Source organism: Ovis aries, chromosome 7 (assembly GCF_016772045.2).
Source record: "Ovis aries strain OAR_USU_Benz2616 breed Rambouillet chromosome 7, ARS-UI_Ramb_v3.0, whole genome shotgun sequence".
In the NCBI taxonomy this organism is placed as follows: Eukaryota; Metazoa; Chordata; class Mammalia; order Artiodactyla; family Bovidae; genus Ovis; species Ovis aries.
Window position 1 is genome coordinate 61,089,424 of NC_056060.1, and position 25,137 is coordinate 61,114,560.

At 39.6% G+C, this 25,137-nt stretch overlaps 1 protein-coding gene across 2 annotated transcripts in view; it reads right to left on the reverse strand.

Moving 5' to 3' along the window:
- SEMA6D (semaphorin 6D) overlaps window positions 1–25,137 on the reverse strand; it is a 645,898-nt gene that overhangs the window by 313,891 nt on the left and 306,870 nt on the right. For both annotated transcript variants that reach the window (XM_060418647.1, XM_042252508.2), the window contains exon 3: window positions 14,988–15,059. The gene's annotated coding sequence lies outside the window, so the exon portion shown is untranslated. The remainder of the gene's footprint in view (window positions 1–14,987; window positions 15,060–25,137) is intronic.

Below are 25,137 nucleotides of genomic sequence, written 5' to 3' on the forward strand. Positions count from 1 at the left end.
AACAACTCTTTGTAGTCCCTTGTTGTTGCTGTTTTGTTGCTAAATTGTGTCTGACTCTTTTATGACACCATGAACTGTAGCCTGGGAAGCTCCTCTGTCTATGGGATTTTCCAGGCAAGAATACTAAAGTGGGTTGCCATTTCCATCTCCAGGGGATCTTCCCAACCCAGGGATCAAAATCACATCTCCTCCATTGGCAGGCAAATTCTTTACCACTGAGCCACCTGGGAAACCCTTGTAGTCCTTGGATTTCTTTATATTCATCCGTCTCCTTCTCCTCATCCTCTGTGTTCATGCTATCCTATTAGCATTTCTGCATATTCCTGTTAGCATTCCTATATGATGGCCCCTTTTACATCACTTCCACATATTATACCACAGTCGAAAACAGCAATAGCACTTAGGCATCACCTCGCTTGCCAACTTAAACTGCTTGGTAGAAGCTTCCCAGAGAGTTGGGTTGAGGATTTTGATGCTATTCTGAAAGTGTTCTGTTTTGGAATATGGACACCTGTCATGGAACAGGTAGGGGTGACATGTCATCCCTGGTCTAAGCTCTCATCAACTCACACACTTAATGTAGCAAATTTCTTCACAGAGCCCAAGTGTTCAATCTTTTTCTCTTTAATATCTTTACTAAAATAAGTTTTAAAACAATCTTTCACAAAAATCTTTTACCACGTTTCTTTCCCCTCACTCAATAATTTATAATGACTCATCATCATCATGTCTAGTCTTATGTTTAACCTAAATTCTTATACGGAAACTTCCATTTTCAGAGATTTCATCATTTATGACTTACCTATCCAGAATGCTTGCCCTAGCCAAAGGGTCTGCCTGTTTCCTTGCACGTCCTGCTTGACACTGTCCTAGCATCTATTCACACCGCACGACGTGCTGCACCTGTAACGGTTATTCTCCTTTTCCTTACCAAATACTTCCCTCGTCTCTCAGGGAAAAAATGACTTCTTCTAGGAAGTTTTCTATAATTCACCATGTCTGACGGGTCACATCTCTACCCTCCTCAGGACTTCTACATTCAGGTTTACTTTTTTTTGACGTGGTTTTGTACATAAACACATACCTTCAGGGTTAATCTATACATAGCATGCACCTGTATTCCTTCCTAGCACTAGGGTCAGGATTTAGCCTAGAGAGGGAACTGTCAAGTGACAATCACTCAGTCATGTCCAACTCTTTGCAACCCCCTGGAATATAGCCCACCAGGCGCCTCTGCCAATGGGATTCTCCAGTCAAGAATACTGGACGGGGTAGCTATTTCCTTCTCCAGGGGATCTTCCCAACCCAGGTACTGAACCTGGGTCTCCTACATTTGAGGCAGATTCCTTACCTTCTGAGCCACTAGGGAAACCCAGAGAGGGAAATAGTCCATAGTAATTACAGATTTAAGCCACACCACGTTCCTTCTTTGGAGCTCTGCAGACATAGTAACGGAGCTCAATGGATTTGCAAGTTGGAAGTGACTGGGGTTGGCAGTGGCCCAACTTCAGGGCCAGGTGTCTGGAAACTACAGTGTTTGTGAGTTAAAAGAGACTTGTTTCTATCAGTCTCAGATTCTTGAAAACTGTCATAGCCAGGGTGAGAAAAAGAACCATGGGAAATGTCCCAGTACAAATAGTTGGAGCTCAGGTGTCTAAAACAGCTTAAGAGTTTAAAACACTTGCTTCTTTCTAAAATCCATCCAAACTTTTTTTCAGATCTGTCAAAGGCACTTATCCTCTTCATGCCCTTGAGTACTACTGAGTTACTTTGTAGCTGTAAATGAGGGTGGCTGTGGAGTTCAAGATGATAAAGCCCAAGCTGAACACAATTTTACAAGCTGAAAGCTGGCAGTTTTGTGGCTATTCACCTCAAAAAGGGCTCTCTACTTTTATCTAAACTGCCCTCATCTATTGTCTCCAGCCTTATGAAGAAAGCTTCATGGATCTGAGCCCTGAAAGCATCATTAGAAAAGTACTGAGCATCTACAATATAGTAGCAATGATGTTCAAGGCTCAGGAAATTCAATCCTAGATAATTCCTTGGAGGGGGGTTTTGAGTCTACTAGTGGTGACAGGCCTACAATTAGATAATTTCATTATAATGATCTAGATTCAAGATGAAAATATGAATAAAAGACAAACAACACAAAAAAAGAACACTTCAAAAAGCCTTGAAAGCTTAAGAAGGACTTTCTGCAAGAGGGGTATTCCAACTGAGTATTCCTAATCAAGCAGGAATTCACTAGGTGAAGAAAGGTAGTAAGGTTGGGGACTTGTGTTTATTTAGGTTATTAGGTTTTTATGAGGAAGATACAATGAGAAGCAGGACAATGGTCTACTTTGTCCTTCACAAGAATGTTACAGTGTTATTATAGAGCTGGTTGTATCTAGAAATAAATACATATAAACTAAAATGCTAGAAAATGCCTCTCAATAAGAAACTTGAGAGGCAGAAACAGAGGGTGGGGAGGTAAGTTAGGTGAGGGTGTGTCATTAGTTTGACAATGAGGTAGGTCTTGAAATAAAGACAGAACTGGGGGGCAGAAAAAACAGCTGAGGTAGCATAAACCAGAGAATGGAGGTGAGAAAGCTCAGGGAAGGTATAGAGCACATGGAGAGTGCTATTTAAATTGGAAATTTAGGATGTCTGAAGGAAAGTAATAGAGGATCACTTAGAAAAGGAAATGGGGCCCAGCTTGTGGGTAATTGTGACTGTCAGAATGAGGTGATCGGAATTTAAACCTTGGAGAGCCATTGAAGGTGTTTGAGTGAGCCAGCAACACGATCAGAGTTACCCATTAGATAGGAGAAACCCATTACACAGGAGAAGAACATCAGATAAATTGGAGAAAGGGAAATGGAATGAAGGAGCATGCTTTGAAGGGCTTCCCTGGTGGCTCAGATGGTAAAGAATCTGCCTCCAATGCAGGAGATTCAGGTTCAATCCCTGGGTCGCAAAGATCCCCTGGAGAAGGAAATGGCTACCCACTCCAGTATTTTTACCTGAAGAATTCCATGAACAATGGAGCCTGGCAGGCTGCAGTTCATGGGGTTGCAAAGAGTCAGGCACAACTGAGTGACTTTCACTTTTTTCACTTTTTGAAGGCAGTGCTTTCCTCTAGGTGAGACATAACAAAGAAGACAGGTAGCGCAGTAACAATGATAAGAAAATAATAAATTTAAGAAATGTCGCAGTGTTTTAACAGAATTTAACAGAATTGCAATCTGCTCGCATTTATCTCTAGATGAAGGCAGGGGCTCTCTTCTTATCGCTGTACCCCTCTGACTGTAAATGGTCCCTATACCTACTGTACAGCAATTATTCAGTTAATAATAAAAGAACTCCCAATTTACTAAAGGTTGGTTTCCAAGTTGACACTCTAAAATTTCCACTTATTTTACACACACATAACATAAATCAGATTCCCCCCACCTCTTGTAAGAGAACCTCACAGAATTGTTCTGATAAGATAAGAATAAAGTGTGTAGTGCATAAAAGATAGTTGATACGTACACATTTATTAGTAATGTTAGTGGAGTTCTTGTGTGTTAAGTGGCTGCATTTAGGGCTCATAAGACGTAAATCTCAATAGCTGAGATAAGGTTCTTAACACATCATTCCTGGCATCTAGAAAATGGTTGGGAATGGGGATGATGGATGGGCAGTTCAGGAGATTCCTTCTCAACAAATGACACTCAACTCTATACTGAGTGTGGCAGAACACAAGGAAGAGCCTAATGAAAAGGCTGTCCCCCAAGACAATTAGCAATATAAAGTTAATATACACATGATATGACTGACCGAGACCAATCGGGGCTGAAGAATGTGGTTCCAACTCTGAAGCACATAGATTGATGAAGCAGGAAGTTTGCATTCTTTGTTTGTCATCTGTGGCAGTTAATCTTTCCCAAAGCTCTGATAAAGCCATCCTCATTCTCAAAGCCTGTTTTGGTTTAAGTTCCCTTCCTTCCATTCCACACTACCCCCAACATATTGGCCTTATCCCTTGACGTTTCCCTTACAGGCCCCATGGTGGCTTCACAGAGGTCTAATATTAACCCAATCCTGGTCAGCGTTACTCTTTCTTTATGAAATTTGTGAGACTTAAACTTGAACCAGACAGACAAGAACTTTAAACTCTGTTATTGCCCTTCTTTACACTTCCAACAAGTTAATTGTCTGTTTGTCTTCCTGTAATTACTTTAATTACATGCCATTAGTGACCATTAATAAATGCAAGTGCGTTTGATTTTCACAAACCTTACTTTTCTTACTCTCTGCAGAACTCCATCAAAGCTTTCACATGTGGTCAAAATAGAAAGTGAGGCAACTCACACATTCACATTTAACCTTTGGGGCTAAAGTGAAAACTAAAGAATAATTCATGAATGGGCTAACTGTTTTTTCCTGCCTCTGAAGCTGGCTGGCATTCTTTCTATAGTGGTTACATATATATGCAGTGTGCTCATTTATAAGACAGCAAAAGTTAAAAGGGGTTGAGAAATAAAAGCTGCCTAATTGCTGCTATTATCTCAACTCAAGGAGAGAATTGCTGGGTGATCTTATGAGGATCGAAAAAGCACTGAAGATTTTATTGATGGAACACTTTTGCTGTAACTTCCAGCCACAGAAAATGAAGGTCATAATTTCAGTTTTATGAGCACCTGATTGGGCATTTACATGGAAAGAGCTGAACTATGAGGAGACTAAGACAATATTCTCTCTGCCACAGTTTACTAGATTATATCACAATATCTAGTATAAAAACAGTTTCTCTAGTTTTGTCTTGTGGTCAGCTTTACCAGTAAAGCCAACTGCAAAATTGAGAAAAATGAAATGTATAGATAATGGTTAGTTAGATGCTCATTACTACATTGTTCCCAAGAAAAAAGAAAAAAAGTTGGTAAAAATATTGAATTCTGTGGCTGTTTAGATACTTCCAGCATAATTCTCTTGCTTATTAAAGCATTAAATAGACTAGGGTTTTTTTTTTTTTTCATAATGATAACAATATGCTCTCTCCAAATATAAAATGATGATGTTTATCCCTAATTACTGGAATTTGTGATCTGAGTGTTTTTCTTATGGTGAAAATGGGTTATGCCAGGACATTTGTGATCTTTCCCTGTTGTAAACTAATGGCAATGGAGAGAAAGCTCACCAGGGCTGAGCCCGTGGGCTCTCTGTTGCTATGGGAAAACAATTTAAACGTGTTATCTATCCAGGTGAACCCAGGAAGGTGGTGTCATTAGTACCCAGGTGTTCCTTATTGGATACTATACCCAGGTTATTAGAACTGGACTGATAATATAATTTACATGCTGCTTCCTATAGAAATTCATGTGGTATTTGAAAACATTCACCTTTCTGCAGAAATAAAAACCCAAATATTGTAATTAATTCCAAAAAATGACACATTTTCCTAAAATTTGGGACTTATCTAGTTTGTGAGTCTAGAGGACAAATTTTGGTTAAATGAATTAACATTCTAGAGAAAATATAGATCACATTATGAAAAATCAGTTTTCTGATTCTTCTACATTGTTCCCACACCATGAACCTTTAATCATACAATATGACCTTTCTACGAGACTGCTTAGTATTACTATCTCCTTCATCTCCCAGTGCCAAGATCTTTTGGAATGAAAAATAGATTTGTACTTAGAGATATCATCTGCCTAAGGCCTCCTGGTAAAGCAGGGAAATGAGGGTGTACTAAGAAAATAAGTTGGCTAGAATTAAGAAAAATCTAAGAAATGGAGCAGGAGTTGTCTTAGGATGGGATAAATGGGGTGAGTCCATGGGCAAAAAATTAAGCAACTGACAAAATTGGGTCAGACAGTTTGCTGGGCATGTCATACTTCCTCCATCCAAAATCCTAGTATTTGTTTCTAAAATGACTTCAGGTTTGGGGAATTTTTGTTTTGTTTTGTTTGTTTAGTTTTGGAAGAAATGATAGAATAATAGATTAGGTGGAAGAAATAGTACCTAACTCAAACTGTTTCTAAGCTCCACCACTGATTTACACTGAATTGAACTTGAAAATAAGGTATATCAAATTCTCAGATTCTTCACATACAAAATATGAATACAATAATTAAGTCCATCTTCTTTCATCAAATAAAAGCCTATATTTTAAGCTTATAAAAGTCATTTAGAATTCTGCATAAAAACAAGATAAATAATGCATCCCCCAACCTGATTTTAATAACTATTACAGTTTATTTCTCTATCAATCCTTCTGTGAAATCTGTTTAATCACGTCTTGAGAGGAGAGCTAAATGAGTGAACAAATGAAGTGTCAATATCTCAAATGCAGATCATTTTTCTACCTACCTTTCCTTAAAATGCCTTCCCTACTTCTTCTGCTTGAAACACATCCACGTCTCCTTTAAGATCTAGGATACAGGCCATCTCTTCTGTGGTGCAGGTCTCCCCCTAACAATGCTCTTTGTTCTAACCATACTCTGCACAAACTCACAGTAGAGCCCTGATATTTAGCAGTATCATTGTAAGCAACTTGAGGGCTACTGGCTCGGCACTCATATTAGTCAGGACAAGCTCCATTACGCAAGTCACAAACTGATCCCCAAATCTCACTGATTTAATATGACAAAAGTTTATTTCCTGTTTATACTTTATATCCAGTATGGGGTCAGCAGAGACTCTGCTCCACATAGTCACTGAGGGATCCAAGTTGATGGTGACTCCATTATCCTGTAGCAATGTTATCCAGAACACATGCCTGCTTTCGGCCAGAAAAGATGCCATTAAATCATACGGTGAAATAATGAAAAACTGCACATGGACTTTCATTTCTTCAGTCCAGAAGTGACATACTTATCACTTCCACTCAGTCCAGAACTGGTCACAGTACCTTGCCTAATTGTAGAAGGATCAAGCAATAAAGGAGAACAAAGGGAATGCTAAGCATAACTGTCTGACTTGCAATACTCTATCAAAGTATTATTAAAATGGATACACTCCCCAAAGCAATCTATAGATTAAACACTATTCCCATCAAAATCTCAATGACATGTTTATATTAATACGAAAAACAATCCTAAAATTAATACAGAACCACAAAAAATCCAGAATAGCCCAAGCAATTTTCACGGAAAGGAATAAAGCTGTGTCCTGATTTCAAAATATATTACAAAGCCATAGTAATTAAAACAGTATGATGCTGGTATAAAGACAGATATAAAGATCAATGAAATAGAACAGAATCCATGATCAACTGATTTTTGACAAGGGTAACAAGAAAACACAATGGAAAAAGAATAATCAATAAATTGTGTTGGGAAAACTGTATACCTGTATACAAAAGAATGAAATTGGACCCTTATATCATACTTAAACTCAAAATGGATTAAAGACTTAAAAGTATGACATTAGACTATAAAACTTTTAGAACAAACATAGGAAAAAAGCTTCCAGACATTGGTCTTGGCAATGATTTTTTGTATATGACCAAAAGCATAGGCAACAAAAGCAAAAATGGCCAAACATAATCTACGTCAAACTGAAAAGCTTTTACACAGTAAAGGTTATGATCAACAGAATTAAAACACAACTTTTTGGAATGGTAAAAAATAATTGCAACCCATATATCCGACAAAGAACTAATTTCGAAAATACATAAGGAACAACTCAGTAGCAAACAAAAATAAAAACAAACAAACAAAACTGTCCAATTAGAAAATGGGGAAAGGATTTGCATGGATATTTCTCCAAAGAAGACATATGAATGGCCAACTGGTATATGGAAAGGGTCTCAAGATTATTAATCATCAGGGAAATTCACACCAAGAACACAAGGAAATATCACTTCACACCTGTTAATCATATGACCCAGCAATCCCACATCTAGGTATACAGCCAAAAGAATAGAAATCAAGGGCTTAAAAAAGATAATTTCACTCCCATACTAATTTCAGCATTATTTACAATAACCAAGATATAGGAACAACCTAAATATTCATCAAGAGATGAATGGATATAGAAACTGTGGTATATTCATAAGTGGGATATTATTCAGCCCTTTAAAAAGACCCTTAAAAAGTGTTCCATCCACCACTTGCAACAATGTGAATGGACCTGCAAGAGATTATGCTAAGTGGAATAAGCCAGTAACAGAATGACAGATACCGCATGATTCCACTTTACACGAGGCATTTATCACAGTCAAATTTATAGAAGAAAACAGGATGGTGGTTTCCAGGGGATGGGTGGAGGAAACAGGGCATTGTTTTTCAATGGGTATAAGTTTACAGTTACACAAGATGAACAAGTTCTAGAGAGGTGCTGTACAACATAGTCCCTATTGCTAAAAATAGTATTGCACAATTAAAAACTTAAGACAGCAGATTTTATTTTAAGTGTTCTTACACCAAAACAAAAACAGAAACAGTGAAAAAACAAAACAACTCAAGAAAACTTTTGGAAGTAACAGATATTTTTCTTACTTTGGTTGTGGTGATAGTATTGCAGGTGCATGCCTATGTCCCAAATTATCAAACTGTATGCACTAAATATGTCTCAGCTACATTGCGATAATGCTGCAAGTACTCTATTAAGCACTAGGGAAACCAACACGATTAAGACTTAGTGCCTTCTTGCATGTAGCACATTGCATAGATACTGAATGGTTTTAATAAAGCTAATACCTACTATAGTAATGTTGCATACATGAGCATTTCATTGAGGTCACACAAATCCCTTCCAGCCCATCCCTCTGGGTCATCGCAGTGCACCAGCCCTGAGCACCCTGTCTCATGCATCGAACCTAGACTGGTGATCCGTTTCACATATGATGATATACATGTTTCAATGCTATTCTCCCAAACCATCCCACCCTTGCCCTCTCCCACAGAGTCCAAAAGACTCATATTTTAAGATGACTCTTTGGAGTCATGTAACAGTTGCTGGAAAAAAAAATATATATATATATATATATATTCATAAGCTGTATGGATGTGAGAGTTGGACTGTGAAGAAGGCTGAGCACCGAAGAATTGATGCTTTTGAACTGTGGTGTTGGAGAAGACTCTTGAGAGTCCCTTGGACTGCAAGGAGATCCAACCAGTCCATTCTGAAGGAGATCAACCCTGGGATTTCTTTGGAAGGAATGATGCTGAAGCTGAAACTCCAGTACTTTGGCCACCTCATGAGAAGAGTTGACTCATTGGAAAAGACTTTGATGCTGGGAGGGGTTGGGGGCAGGAGGAGAAGGGGACAACTGAGGATGAGACGGCTGGATGGCATCACTGACTCAATGGACATGAGTATGAGTGAACTCCGGGAGATGGTGATGGACGGGGCGTGCTGCAATTCATGGGGTCGCAAAGAGTCGGACACGACTGAGCGACTGAACTGAACTGAACTGAAGCTGAAGACTTAATGCCATGTACCCTTTGATACATACTAATAGGTTGTTGCTATGTAGTACTGTCTGACTCTTTCAAGACCTCATGGATTGTAGCCCACCAGGCTCTTCTGTCCAAGGGATTTTCAAGGCAAGAATACTGAAGTGGGTTGCCATTTCCTTCTCCGACAATTAGGTTAGGGATGCACAAAAATAAAAGTGTTTTTAGTTTATGTTTATGGTAATTTCATGGGAAAATAGAAAAGATCCCCAATGTATTGAGTAAACATTCCACAACTCATTAGGTCCTTTACTCCTCAATCCACTGCTCTAAACTGAAAGGAGAGAGGCTTCTGGCTGAGAGATTCTGACCCCAGTGGCGACAGTGAGGGTCTGCCTTCCTCTGGCCTCAGCTGTAAGGCTGTCTCAGGCAGCCCTCGGGCTTCTTCCGGAGTCAGTTCCCTCCACAAGCCCACAAACAAGGCGACAAGCTGACAGGAACTAAGCTAGGATTCTTGGCCTCCTATTCTCCCTTATATGCCAGAGAGAAAGGAGGCCACCTTCCAATATGCAGCCAGCTAGGAATTCAGCCTCCTCCTCCTCCTCCCTTTCCTTTACCCTCGCCAGACAGCCCTGTGGACAGCCTTCTCAGGCTTCCGGCTCTCCTGGCCAGCTGGGAAAGGAACGGCCTTTCCAGACCCCTGTGAGCTTGCCAATAAACCCTTCTTTTTCACTCAAGAGCCAGAATTGGGAGATTACAAAGCCACTGTCACAAAATGGTCACTAATAGAGGCTTTAAGAGACCAAGGGGAAGAAAGAATTTCTGGGTCAAAGGAAAAGAAAGACGATGGCAAGTTTCTAGCAGTGTAGTCATGGTTTGCTATAGTTTGCTGATAATCAGAGAAAACCTTTTCCTTCCAAAGGACCTCAGGCAGGCTGGAAGAGGTATTTCTGAAATCTGTTCAAAGCCACATTTCCTTAGTTTTATTTTATGAGAAGCTTTCTGTTTGCACATTAACCCCAATTCTCTAAGACATGAATAATTTGATACTTCATGAAGATACACAGACACTGGTATGAGATATCTGTTTCAGACATAGACTGGGTGAGAAAGCAGCTAGAGACACCCATTCCTGCAGGCTGCATTCCCGTATGCCCATGGACTCCAGCATGACCACTGAACTGAGTCTGTGGTGCGGATCTCCTCCAAGGTTAGTCTTAGTGTCTCTTGGCCCAGAAATTTGCCTGGCTCAGTCATAGACCTCTCTCATGTGGTACTGATTCTCTGACTTGGCCGGGTATTATCCGGGATCCACTGGGCTCCAAAAATCATAAATCTGTTCCAGGGCCAGTTTTGGACTGGTACCAAAGCTACGTTTGAAGCAGCCAATGAGAAAGGTCCAGTCTGTGTGGCCAGTGGGAGGCCGCCATACCAAGACTGAATGGCTACTCTCCTCTACTAACCATGTCCCCCATTTTCAAGGCCACCAACAGTATTAGCAAAATACTTTTTCTTAAACTGGCCTAAGAGAAGAGGTACTGTCTGCATCCATTTTCCCTAGGGAGTTCCCATGAGTCTTACAGGGACAGAGCACTGTCAAACTCCATTTATTTACAGTTTCTAACGCTAGGTCCTAGACGAGGCAAAAATGTTCTCTGAAGTTCTTCCTCCAGAAATATGGATCTCTTAGTAGTCTATGACTGCATAACTATTAGTAACTTGGCAAGTAGTTCTTGACAAAGCAAATGCACACATAATCTTAAAAATGAATGACCTTCTCACGTGGACTGCGAAACCATTTTTAATAATCAAATCAACATTTTTCAGCATCAAGTTAAAATCCAGCACTATTTCACATATATATATATATATATATATATATATATATATATATATATATACACACACAGTGGTTTAGTCACTAAGTCGTGTCCAACTCTTGTGACCCCATGGACTGCAGCCTGCCAGGCTCCTCTGTCCATGGGATTCTTCAGGCAAGAAATACTGGAGTGGGTTGTCATTTCCTTCTCCAGGGAATCTACCCAACCTAGGAATCAAACCTGGGTCTCCTGCATTGCAGGCAGGTTCTTTACCCAACTGAGCTACAAGGGAAGGTGTTATTATATGTTGCTGGTAAGTCACCTCAGTCGTGTCCGACTCTGTGCGACCCCATAGACAGCAGCCCACCAAGCTCCCCTATCCCTGGGATTCTCCAGGCAAGAACACTGGAGTGGGTTGCCATTTCCTTCTCCAATGCATGAAAGTGAAAGGTGAAAGTGAAGTCGCTCAGTCGTGTCCGACCTCAGCGACCCCATGGACTGCAGCCTTCCAGGCTCCTCCGTCCATGGGATTTTCCAGGCAAGAGTACTGGAGTGGGGTGCCATTGCCTTCTCCGGTTATCATATGTTACTCATATATATATATATAAACACACACACATATATACATATCTCATTTAATCTGTAATAAAACTTTATTTTATTGGTGTTACTCATATTTTTCAGATGAGGAAGCTGAAGCTCAAGGAGACGTCAAATAACAAGATCAGTGTCACATAGATTATGAAAGATGCACGCAAGATTTGACTGTGGGTATCTTTAGTCAGAAAGCTCCTTTTCTTCTAGGATTCACATTCCTCCAATATTGTCCTGGAGCCACTTTGGACAGAGCAGGATTGCATGACTGGCAAGCAGGTAAGACTCTAATCAAGAGTTCTCATTATTTCTTCCAAATTTACTTTACCTGCTTTGCATACTGGGTTTTCATGAAAGATCTTCCTTGAAGATAAGAAAAGCTGGACCATAGAACAATACACCAGTTGTCCTCCTATTTCAGGCTTCCTGCTTAGGGAAAAATAATAGCTAGCAGAGCAACATATGATTGCTGAGGTGTTTTCTAAGGATAAGATTTCTGAGGGATCCTATGGCACATTAATCGATTACCATGCTAACTTACTAGTCAATCAGTGATGATACCGCATACTCCCTTTTGGCCCAAATTTTGTCTCATAGATCAAAATTTTAATTAAGGAAAATAAGAATGACTGAATTTCAGACTCTTCATGTGTTTTATATTTGAGAGAAAGTATTAAATTTCCCCATCTCTTATGACTTGGAAAGGATAGGCTAGTGATAATTAGGACACATGAATTTCTAAACCTAATACTGCCACTAGTTAACTAAATGACCCTGGGTAAGACATGGCACTTCCTGGGCTGTGATTTTTTTTAAATGACGTCCATATTTAACAGTTTCTGATTTCTCTGTACAATATCAAAATGCACAGGCTATTAGAGTCCACTCTAGTGTCCAGTCTAGTGGCACTTTGGCCTCTTAAAGGAAGGAAGAGGCAATGCCAAGGTATATGGCCTCAGAGTTGAGCTGTCAAGCAGTTTCCATCAACGATAATTGTCTTCTGGCTTCTTGCTGACTTCAGTTAGCCCTGCTTTCCAATGACAAGACATGTTTATCCTCTTCTCTTTTCTCATCTCTTCTCTATTCTTCTCTCTCTTTCTCTTTATTCATGTGTGTGAGAGAGAGATAGAGAGAGACAGAGAGACAGAGAGAGAGAGACAGTCCAGCGTAACTCTGATCATCTGAGGTTGGCATATTTCTGGAACTCTCTCCCCTTCTCCTGATTTCTCAACCTCAGATGTTACTATCAGGATTTTCCCTATCAGCTATGCTGAGCACCTTTTTCAGAGAGGCACTCTCAGATGGAAACAAAGGACAAAATCAAAAGCCACTTACCTTGGTAATCTAGCTCCCCCCACCAAGTCCAGCCCCCTAATCCGGCCCCCAAACCAAGTAACCTGGGCCTGTCTTCCAGGCTTTTCTCTACTGCCATCTCATGGTGAGGCAGCCTTTTTCTGAGAATTAACTTTCCCTTTGGTACAGGGCCTCACTGACAAAGTAGACATAACAATCACAGGGTCCTGTCCACCAGAGCAGCAATCTGTATAACAGATTGCACAGGACATGAAGATTAGAAATAACCAGAGAATGACTGGACAGACTGTAGTTTAAGCAAAGAGTATATCAGCACTTAATTCAAGAAATAAGAAAAAAGTTCCTTAGGAGAGAGAGGAATCCTGAATGTTCTGAATTCCCTTTCTTTTCCCCTCCATGGAGGTGGGAACTTTAAAATACTAGAATCATGGAGACCCATTTATGGGACTAAAATACTTAAAACTGCACTGAGTCAGCAATGATTTCAACACCATCACTGTAACAGTCTATCAGTATCTCCCGGTGTCTGTACAGATGTTCAGTCACCACGATGCTCACTCAGTTACCCAATAGATGCTCACTCAGTCATCCTATTACACTGTCACTGTTTGAATAGAACTGCTTACTGCCCTGATATTCAGGAGACAAAATGGTCTCATGTCCCAGCCAATTAACCGTCTTTCTTTGGTACTTGATTGCTTCTTCTTGTTTCACTTGATCATAATCATGAGTATTTCCCTCTATAGAAAGTGTTAGCTGCTCAGTTATGTCCAATTTTTTGCAACCCTATGGACTGAAGCCCAACAGGCTCCTCTGTCCATGGGATTTTCCGGCAAGAATACTGTAGTGGCAGAAAGAAAAACACCAATACAGTATACTAACACATATATATGGAATTTAGGAAGATGGCAATGACGACCCTGTATGCAAGACAGGGAAAGAGACACAGATGTGTATAACGGACTTTTGGACTCAGAGGGAGAGGGAGAGGGTGGGATGATTTGGGAGAATGACATTCTAACATGTATACTATCATATGAATTGAATCGCCAGTCTATGTCTGACGCAGGATGCAGCATGCTTGGGGCTGGTGCATGGGGATGACCCAGAAAGATGTTATGGGGAGGGAGGTGGGAGGGGGGTTCATGTTTGGGAATGCATGTAAGAATTAAAGATTGTAAAATTTGAAAAATAAAAAACTAAAAAAATAAAAATAAAAATAAATAAATAAATAAATAAATAAATAACAGGAAAAAAAAAAAAAAAAATACTGTAGTGGGTTGCCGTTTCCTACTCCAGGGGATCTTCCCAACCCAGGGATCAAACCCATGTCTCTTGCATCTCCTGCATTGGCAGGTGGATTCTTTACCACTAGCACCACCTGGGAAGCCTCTATGCACACCATACAACTTGCTCTGCTCCATCAACTGCCTGCCAGATATGGCTGTTACAGTATATACATTTGGCTGTGAAAACAATACACTTGATGTTGATTTAAATTTGGAAACACCCCTGTAAATCATGTTTAGCTTATGGCATGCAGTAAACAGACCAAGATTATTATTCAAATGTTGTGCTTTGAAGCAGTGCCTCTATTATTTATCCTTATTCTCCTCCATTTGTGTTTTTCCTAAATTGGCAATGCAGGTTTAAAAAAATCATGATTAAACTGGAATTTTGATCTATACTGTATCAAGGATTCAATCTAAAGAGCTAATCCAAGCTGAACACTGTAGTTAATGCTAGTTGAGTGCTAATGTTGAGGCACAAATCCAGACTAGATGACAGGTATTTCCCTAAGAAGAATGAAACTTCCACGTTCAAACTCAAATCAAGTAGTAGTATACACATGTGGAAGAGACAAAATTGCAAAAGACCCATGTCTTACTGTAAGGAGTCTTGGTCTTCTTCAGGATTCCAGGCTCTCAATTAGTGGCCAAGAGATCCAGGGCTCTGCATTCTATAGGAAATTAAAGAAAACAAATAAAAAGACATTGAAACAGCTACAAATGCAGTGAAAATGTATTGCCTAAAGTTTACTCAAGAAATAGAAAATAAATTGGAACTAAGTTCATAATCCAGTTTATCTAAGCAATTCAAGGGCTTCAACCAGACATGTTTCTCCACACAGAATCAATGTGAGCTGAGAGCCTTGTACTTGGCCTTAGAAGGGATGCAACATGGTTACTCTAGGAAATATGACTGTTTTAGGGAGGACGCGGACAAGGGTGAGGTAACATGAGGGCACATATGACACTGTTAATTTCTCTTCGGGCTCTGGTGAGTTTAAGGAAAAAGTCTTATTTTGATTAAAGTATGTCTCTAACTTTGCCAATCTCTCTTTTAACTAACATAGGTCTTGGCAGATCACAAGATTCAACTAGTTCTTATTAATCATGTTTGTTTCCACTGCATTTATATTTCTCATAAACCATAGGAGTTTTCATTTATCTACTTATGGTAGAGATAAAGTGTTTCCTTTTAAAATGATTTTAAATTTAAGAGTGAGTCAATGTTTTTAAAAAAATTTAGTAAACAATGTGACTTTTGATATACCAATAGAGGAAAAATGATGAAGATAATAAGTAGGTGACCATACTGTGCTTAGCTGTGTCTGATTCTTTGTGACTGCATGGACTATAGCCCACCAGGCTCCTCTGTCCATTGGGATTCTCCAGGCAAAAATACTGGAGTGGGTTGACATGCCCTCCTTCAGGGGATCTTCCCAACCCAGGGATCAAACTCAGGTTTCCCACACTGCCGGCAGATTCTTTACTGTCTGAGCTACCAGAGAAAGCCCAAGAATACTGGAGTGGGTAGCCTAACCCTTCTCCAGGGGATCTTCCTGACCTAAGAATTGAACTGGGGTCTCCTGCATTACAGGTGGATTCTTTACCAGCTGAGCTACCAAGGAAGCTCCATATATGTGTATGTTGCACGAAGCACTGTTACATAAACTGTGTAATCTGAATCTCAAAACAGCCCAGTGGATGTTATTTCCCACACTATAGATGAGCGAGAAAACTAAGGCCCACAGATGGGGTTCAAGTGTGTCTTCTACTTGCCACTCTAGCAGGCACATCTGTAAATGGCCCCAAAGCTGCTAGGTTAGGTCTGACAGAAACCCATGATGATTAAAAAAAAAAAAGAAATTACACTAAATTTCCCTTAGCATTCTGTTAGAGAAAGCAAAGGGTCACAATCCTTATTCCAAGCAAAATGTCATGTTGTGTAAAAGGGATGTGATAAGATAGATAAACCATCCCATCCCCATTTCCCACATATCTAGATGGACTCTAAATTAGTTTATCCCTAATTAAATATCATTTTTAATTCCTCCATCCCTTCCTTTGCTTCTAAATCTACTGTTTAGCTAACATTTTTCAAGTTGCTTTTTCCTTCAAATTTGCCAGCCTTCTTGCATTTCCAGCCTTCACACATTTAATGAGAATACACTGGAGTCTATGTCTGACGCAGGATGCAGCATGCTTGGGGCTGGTGCATGGGGATGACCCAGAAAGATGTTATGGGGAGGGAGGTGGGAGGGGGGTTCATGTTTGGGAATGCATGTAAGAATTAAAGATTTTAAAATTAAAAAAAATATATATATATATAAATGCAAAAAAAAAAAATAAAAGAGAATACACTGGGTATACAAGGCCTTGAGTCAACTCACCTTCTCTAGGTTGCATTTTCCAGCAAGCATTAGCATAAATACCAGTATGTCTGCACCATAATTACTTTAATTCCCTTGGCCCCAGCAGACCTGGAGTATGTCGATCCACAACAATTTCAGGGGTAAGGGATGATTACTGGTCCATGAAACATAAATTACAATAAATGTTTGGAAATTTGGCACACTACTTCTAAAAGGATCCCAACTTTGCAACAGGAGGGCACAAGGCTTTTTCCCTGATGTGAGTGATTTTCTAGGTCTTCAGGCTTTCTTTTTTTAAACAAGGATCAAAATTCTTTTCTTTGAATTTTCTCCATGAAAATTATAAATATGATCATTTTGGCATCTTCAAAGTATGCCAAAACAAAATCATATCAGGAAAGTATGTTTCTTCCTGGAGAAAACCACTAAGTGAATATTCCTGTAAAACTGGCAAGACTCCTCCCTGGATTTATAACATAAAGTTAGAGACCTTTCTTTTTCATAGGCTATAAAAGAGCTTAGCACCACTAGCAATGTTGCAAAGTGAGTGTCTAAGGAATAAGAACTTTAAATGGCATGTGGACAATTATTTACACACATATGAATGTACATAGGTCTATGTTTAGGGGCCTATTATTAATAACCAAACAATTAAGAGTGGTAGAGGTTGAAGTTAAAGGCACAATTTAAGTGATTATAGCATTATGAGGTAAAAAAAAATGCTATTTTTTATACAATAAAGATCCATATATCACTAGTCAAAGAATACTTATTGATTATTTAACATGTGCAGAGCACTGGGGGTATAGGACAGAAGAAGTTCTTGTGTTTATTGAGGACCTACTATATCCCAGATGCTGTGCAGCAGAATTTCTTGTATATATGTGAGCAATGAGGGTTGTGGGGTAGGACAAAGAGGAAATGTAGGAGGAGAGGAGGGGGGATTTCTAGTTTGAGTCTCAGTGTTATTCATCAGTGGGATTCTGTGGAATTATTTTTCTATTTACACAAGAGACTTAAAAACTTAAGTTGAGTACTAATTCAGACAAACATACTTGGTCCACAACACGACTTCATCTATCAGTGGGGTAGGGCAACCCATGGGACTGTCACTTTGGTTTATGTCCTGACCTAACTGTGCATGGACCCATTTATATGGCACTTGTCTATTACAGTGGCATTTAAACTAAATTTGGGAGAGAGAGAAGTGAGTTTCCATTTTGGCAAGGGTGCAGGTGGTTTGTGGAGATGGAGTACTGCAAAGGATATGCTATGACTTGGCCATCTTGAGAGCTTACCGTGGCAGCATACCAGCAGCTCCTCAAACCAATAATCTCAGAGAAGTGAAAATCAGACATGGCCATGGGATACACTGCAGGTGTATCTGGGGTGTATCAGGAAGCTTGCCCTTGGCATGAACCTGAGCTCCAGTACTAGTCAGTGATTTGATACGATGCAGAGAATAAAGGCGGAGAAGGCAATGGCAACCCACTCCAGTACTCTTGCCTGGAAAATCCCATGGATGGAGGAGCCTGGTAGGCTGCAGTCCATGGGGTCACTAAGAATCGGACATGACTGAGCGACTTCACTTTCATTTTTCACTTTCATGCATTGGAGAAGGAAATGGCAACCCACTCCAGTGTTCTTGCCTGGAGAATGCCAGGGACTGGGGAGCCTGGTGGGCTGCCATCTATGGGTTGCATAGAGTCAGACACAACTGAAGCGACTTAGCAGCAGCAGCAGAGAACATAGGTATCATCAAAAGCATCTGAAGCACAATGCATGGATTGCCATGCCCTCCTCCAGGGGATCTTCTCGACTCCATCATATATTATGAATACATTTCTTAATAAGAGCAAATAAGACACCTATTAATGGTAATCCACTCCAGTGTTCTTGCCTGGAGAATCCTATGGACAGAGGAGTCTGGCAGGCTGCAGTCCGTGGGGTCGCAGAGAGTCAAACACGACTGAGTGGCTGAGCATGCATGCACACAAGACACCTCTAGGGACACTATGCTACAGGGGCTGAATTTATTAGAATAGCAGTGAATAGTCCATCCACATTAATACTTTTTATTATTTACCATCTCTGTGAATCTAGAAAACATGTTTTACACAGAAAATATATTTAATAGTTATGACAATGAAAGCTCATGGTCCTCATTTTACTGATGAAAAACTATAACCCTCCAAAATAAAATCTCTTGTTAGGGCACCATTTAAGTTGAATCGCTCCCCTGGTGGCTCAGATGATAAAGAATCTGCCTGCAGTGAGGGAGACCTGGGTTCGATCCCTGGGTCGGGAAGTTCCCCTGGAGAAGGAAATGGCAACCCACTCCAGTATTCTTGCCTGGAGAATTCCATAGACAGAGGAGCCTGGTAGGCTACAGTCCATGGGGTCATGAAGAGTTGGATAGGACTGAGAAACTAACACTTTCACTTCTTTTATTCATAGGTTGAAATATGCCCCCTAAAATGATACATCCATGCCCTAACCCTAGAAGCTATGAATATTAACTTATATGGCAAAAGATGTGATTAAGTTTAGGATATTGAGAGAAGGAGTTTATTCTGGATTATCTAGGTGGGCCCTAAAGACAACCACATGTACCCTTATAAGAGAGAGGTAGAGGGAACTTTGGGATAGACACACAGAGAAGACGTACAGAAGAGAAGGAGGCAATGTGACCACAGAAGAGAAGATTGAGATGCAGTCACAAGCCTGGAGCCACCAGAAGTTGGATGAGGCAAGGAACAGATTCTTCCTGAAACCTTCATGGCTTGGCTGACACCTTCATTTCAGAATTTCAGCCTCCAGAACTGTGAGAGAATGCATTTTTGTTTTAAACCACCCAGTCTATGATAACTTGCTTTAAAAACTACAGGAAAAAATACAAGTTACACAATTAACTAGTGAGAGGAAGAGAGATGTTTCAAATCAAAGTTCATCTGACTTTAAAATCTGTCTCTCTGGGTCCACTGGGATGCCTCCCATATGCCATTGACATATGTCGTAGCCATACAGCTCCTGGGTCTTCCAGGATACCTTCTTACCATCTACTTTAGCCAAAACCACTAAACCACTTTATATTTGGAAATCACTAAAAATTGCTATATATGTTACGATTTAAACAAAATGTAAAGGTTTCAACAGTTGAGTCTAGAGAACTTGTTATGATCAGGAAAAAGTATATGACAGAGAAGATTTTGAGTTATGAGAAAAATGATACACATAATTGGATAATTGTGAAGGACCAGGTAGAACATTGCAGGGCCTCTGAAGGACAGTTTGAATAGTATTTCAAGGGGAAAATTATAAGCCGCATTCAGAGTACACTATGTCAGCCAGCTTGCAATTGGAAGTCTTGTACTAAAATCAAAACCTAATTAGATTTAGATCCTGGTTGTTTCTGTTATCGCTACAGTGGATTGCTGCTATCCCTTCTGGAATCTGAGGTATTCTTACTTACTTACTGAAGATCCTTCTCTTAAAAAGTCTTTTTCACATCCAAGGCCGTTTCCTGAATCAGTTTTGTATCTACGTCCTTCATGGTCAGCCATTTTCTCTCTGTCCATGAGCCCCTTTCAATGCCGTCGGTTTTGCTAAGGGATCTAGTGAGTTACAAACCAGACCAGCAACACACAGGGACACAAATACTGGGTTCTTAAAAAACAAGTTTTAGCTTTACTTCAGCCCTTCACCCTCTCCACTGAGGGTGAATTAAGTCATATTCATGAGAGATAAAATTACCTATATTCCTGCCTAACCTTAATAACAAAGAAGAAGAAGAAGAAGGCCTTTTATCTGTTCATTGTAAACAGAGTAATTACAATTTGCTATGGCTCACAGAAGCAGGAAAAAACAACGACAAACCACCACATTTAAGTGTTTTTCATTTTCTCTGAGAACCTGAACAACTTGATAGTCTTAACTCTAGCTCATTACAGCTAACATTTTAATCTCTCATGGCAGAGAAGCAAGAAATAAGCTTATGTCCAGGTAATAACAGCATCACTAAGATCAATACTCAGAGATACCGTAGGAAATAGGTTCACTTTTTGCAAAAACACTGTATGTTTCCCACTTGAGAAGATCAAAGCTGAGATGGGGCATTTGAGGTCTGGCTTTCACCTTCTAGAGTCGTTGGTCAGGTGACATACAATAGTATTTTCCTGCTACATAAGGCACAGTACTGGGGAATAAAAAAGGTTTAAATGTGTCATCTCTGCCCAAAAATTCTAGGTGGGTAGATAAGAAATGATGTCTTATTGTTTTAATAGCCCCAAACAACTGAAACAAAAAGAACCTCAAATAAGAGTTCAAGACAACAAAAATAGCACAAGACAGGACATGTTTAATTGTCAATAATTGCTACAGGATGTCAGAAAAATGGAGAGAACATGTCATACTGGAGTGGTCTGGATGTCGGTACCAGGACTGGAAATGAATTACACTAGATGGATGTAAAAAGCCAAAAACAATCAATATCTAGAATCACCAAATGATACCCTCATGAATATTCAATATACTCTGATAATGCACAAGGACGGCCTTTCTCACGCAGCTGGATCAGATCTGCTATACTGACTTGAATGAGTGCACATTTATAGCCTTTTCCTTCCAACACAGTATAAATGTCAGTATGGAAACAGCAGCATGTATTTTCTCCACATATTATACAAATGAGTCCTGCATGTGGAAGTTCTAATCTTATGGATCTTATCCCTTTGGGACTAGTTGTGTGTTTATATTGAGCTTAGTTCATCCTTCTTCAATTAACAAAGAAGGACCAGATTTTCCATTCCAAATAGAATGACTCATCTAAGTACAAAAAGCAATGAAATTTCCAAGAAGAAGCCTCTTCCTAATATCCTGTACACCTCACATTATCAAGAAGAATTTACTTAGAGAGTAATAGAAGTACTACTACTACAAGTTGTAATGATGGAAACCTGGCCCCATGCCATCTATTATATTTTCATAGGATTACTAAATCTGACAGACAACTCTCAGATTCTTGTTCTACCAGATTCAATTTAACCACTGATCTGCTAAATATTACAGAATGTCTTCTTTATACTAAATAATGTTCCAGGTATTGCAGATATAATGGTGGTGATAGGGGAGGTATAAGGTCTGTGTGTTCATAGAGTTTACATTCAAGTGCGTGTGTGTGTTACTGTGTTGGGGAGAAACAGACAACAAACATGCGGTACAGTGACTAGAGGCAATTCAGATTGTGAGGCATCTGCCAGGTGGAAATAATACTGATGTGATGAGATGGAGAGGACTGCTGGGGATGGCAGAAGTGGGAGTGCCATTACTTCAGATGGTGTAGTCACCCAAGGTCTCTTGGAGGAATTCACATTCTAATAACTGGATGAAGGTAGTGATACAAAGATCAAGGGAAGAGGTCGAGAAAAGAGCAAGTACAAAGGCCCTAGGATGGAACTGAGCTCGTTCAAGATAACCAGGAAGGTCAGGACCACTGAAGCAGGATGAGAGACAGAAGTGTTGAGAAGAAGCAGGAAAAGGAAGGCAGGACTTGGATCATTTGAGGCCTTGTGGGCCGTGGAGAGGATTCAGCATGCCTGCTTAGGACAAATATTAACAGTAATTTCCTAAGATCCAGGCAAATTTAGTTGAATTAATTTCTAAGTTATTATATCAGCTTTACATACTAAAATACTCATTGGTAACAAACATTTTAGATTTTAGATACTTATTTGAATATTTACTAAAAATATAATGTTTACCAAAATGGAGATTTGCTGTTTTCATGTTTCAAGTTACATAATAATTAAGAGATTTTTAAAAAAGTTTTAATGGGAGGATAATTGCTTTACAATGTTGTATTGCTTTCTGCCATACAACAACATGAACTGGCCATAAGTATACATATGTATTTTCCCTCTTGACCCTCCCTTCCACACCCACCATATACCAGCCCTCTCAGTTGTTATAGAGCACCAGACTGGGCTCCCTGTGTTATACAGCAAGTTCCCAGTAGCTATCTATTTTACATGATAGTGTATATATGTCAATGCTACTTTCTCAATTCATTGTATCCTCAGCATCCCCCCAGGTCCACAAGTCTGTTCCCTATATCTGTATCTCATTCCTGCCCTACAAATAGGTGCATCAGTAACCATTTTTCTAGATTACATACATATGCATTATTATACAATATTTTTTCTCTTTCTGACTTACTTCACTGTATATAACAGGCTCTAGGTTCATCCGCCTCATTAGAACTGACTCATATTCATTCCTTTTCATGACTGAGTAATATTCCATTGGTTTCCCAGGTATCTCAGTAGTAAAGAATCTGCTGGCCAATGCTGGAGATGTGGGTTTGATTCCTGGGTTGGGAAGATCCCCTGAAGAAGGGAATGGCGACCCACTTCAGTATACTTGCCTGGAAAACTCCATGGACAGAGGAGCCTGGCTGGCCCCAGTCACACAGACTTGGACATGACTGTGCAACTAAGCACACACACATACAATATTACATTGTATATATGTACCGCTACTTTATCCATTCATCTGTCAATGAACATCTAGGCGCGTTCACAGCCAAGCTATTGTAGGTAGTGCTGCAATGAACACTGGGGTACATGCGTTTCTTTCAATTATGGTTTTCTCAGGGTTTATGCAGTACAATTGCTGGGTCATATGGTAGTTTTATTCCTAGTTTTTTAAAGAAATCTTCACACTGTTCTCCATAGTAGCTGCATCAATTTACATTCTCACCAACAGTACAAGAGGGCTCCCCTTTCTCCACACCCTCTCCAGCATTTATTGCTTGCAGATTTTCTGATGATGGCCATTCTGACTGGTGTGAAGTGGTACCTGATTGTAGTTTTGATTTGTATTTCTCTAAAAGTGAGGAATGTTGAACATTTTCTCATGTGTTTGTTGGCCATCTGTAAGTCTTCTTTGGAGAAATAAAAATTATGGGATTTTTTAGTACATTTCAATGTTGCCTATCCCTGTCTCACAAAGTTATCAACACAAAAGGTGGGACTCAGAGAAACAAAGCCCCAAATCATGTAACACTAACAAATCACCTGTTTATACTCTGTCCTCAAGCATATGCTATCATGATGTAGCTTTAATCATAACAGATATATGATTTTTCTCCAGTGCTTTCAAAGCACATTTTGAGTAGGGTACTTATTATTTTGCGAGATTTGGACACTGGCAAGAAGATTTCTCAGCAACTCTAAATAAGCCTGGCTAACTGGACTTCATTGATCACTCCTTGCAATGATTTTCCCCTCTCTTTGACTCAAATCTTCACTTCTTATCAAAATTGCTCTTTCAGGGTAAAAAAGGACTTGAGAAGAAAAGTAATTTCTGATAAGCAGTAATGAGACTGACTTCTTACTAGGATCCCTGGTATAAAAATTAGATTCTAAGTAATTTCTAAATAATTTCTGAGAATTCACAAGAGCAGAATTCCTCCTCTTAGCTGAGTGTCATTTGTTTGCAAATGAGAAGACACAGCTGTGGGATGGCTAATTAGGAAGACTTTAACCTTACCTAACTATGTTTTAACAAAACCTAGAAAAAGGACATTTTTCTTTGTCTCTGTGTCAGATTTTTAAACTCTCTGGCTTGGGGATTTGAATATAGGGATCTAAAGAGTTTAAAAGGTCAACGGAGGAGCTAGTGAATTTGATTTTTAGTAATGAATTTTATTTCATAAATTCATGTGTTATTTAGAAAATTGAAGCAGAAGGGCCAAATACAGTATATTCTCTACTACTCCACATGTCCTCCCAGACAGTTATCTCTGGTACTGTCACAAAGACAACATCTTCAAAAGAATTTAAGAGAGTTTTCTCTATTGTCAATAAAATCTAGTGTTGGTTTAAATAAAAGGCTGCAGGAAAAAGTAAGAAAATGTATCATTGGTCTTGTGGTTATTTTACAAGTTTTAATTTCTCTTTCAGGTATTACAGGCATCTCAAACTTAGTACAGTCAATACAGAAACCTTGATTCCCACACTCCGCATCCCATTTATTACCCCATGGTCTTCAGTTTAGTAAGTCACCATGTACCCAGTGCCAAAGCAAGCTGGGTCATTCTTCATTCTCTTCTTTCTCAGACCCTCCTATAACTCCATCCACATACAATTCATCTGCAAGTTCTAGTAACTCAGTCCAAAACCTATATTACAGGGCTGCAATCAAGGAGTTGCTGGGCTATGTTCTTATTTGGGGGCTCAACTGAAACAAATCTGACTTCAAGTTTATTCAGGTTATTGGCATAAATAATATCTTAGAGCTGTTTGACTGAGGGAACTGGATTTCTGCTGGAAGTTGGCTAGAGACTGCTCTCAGGCCACTGTGGCCACCAGAAGTTCCTAGA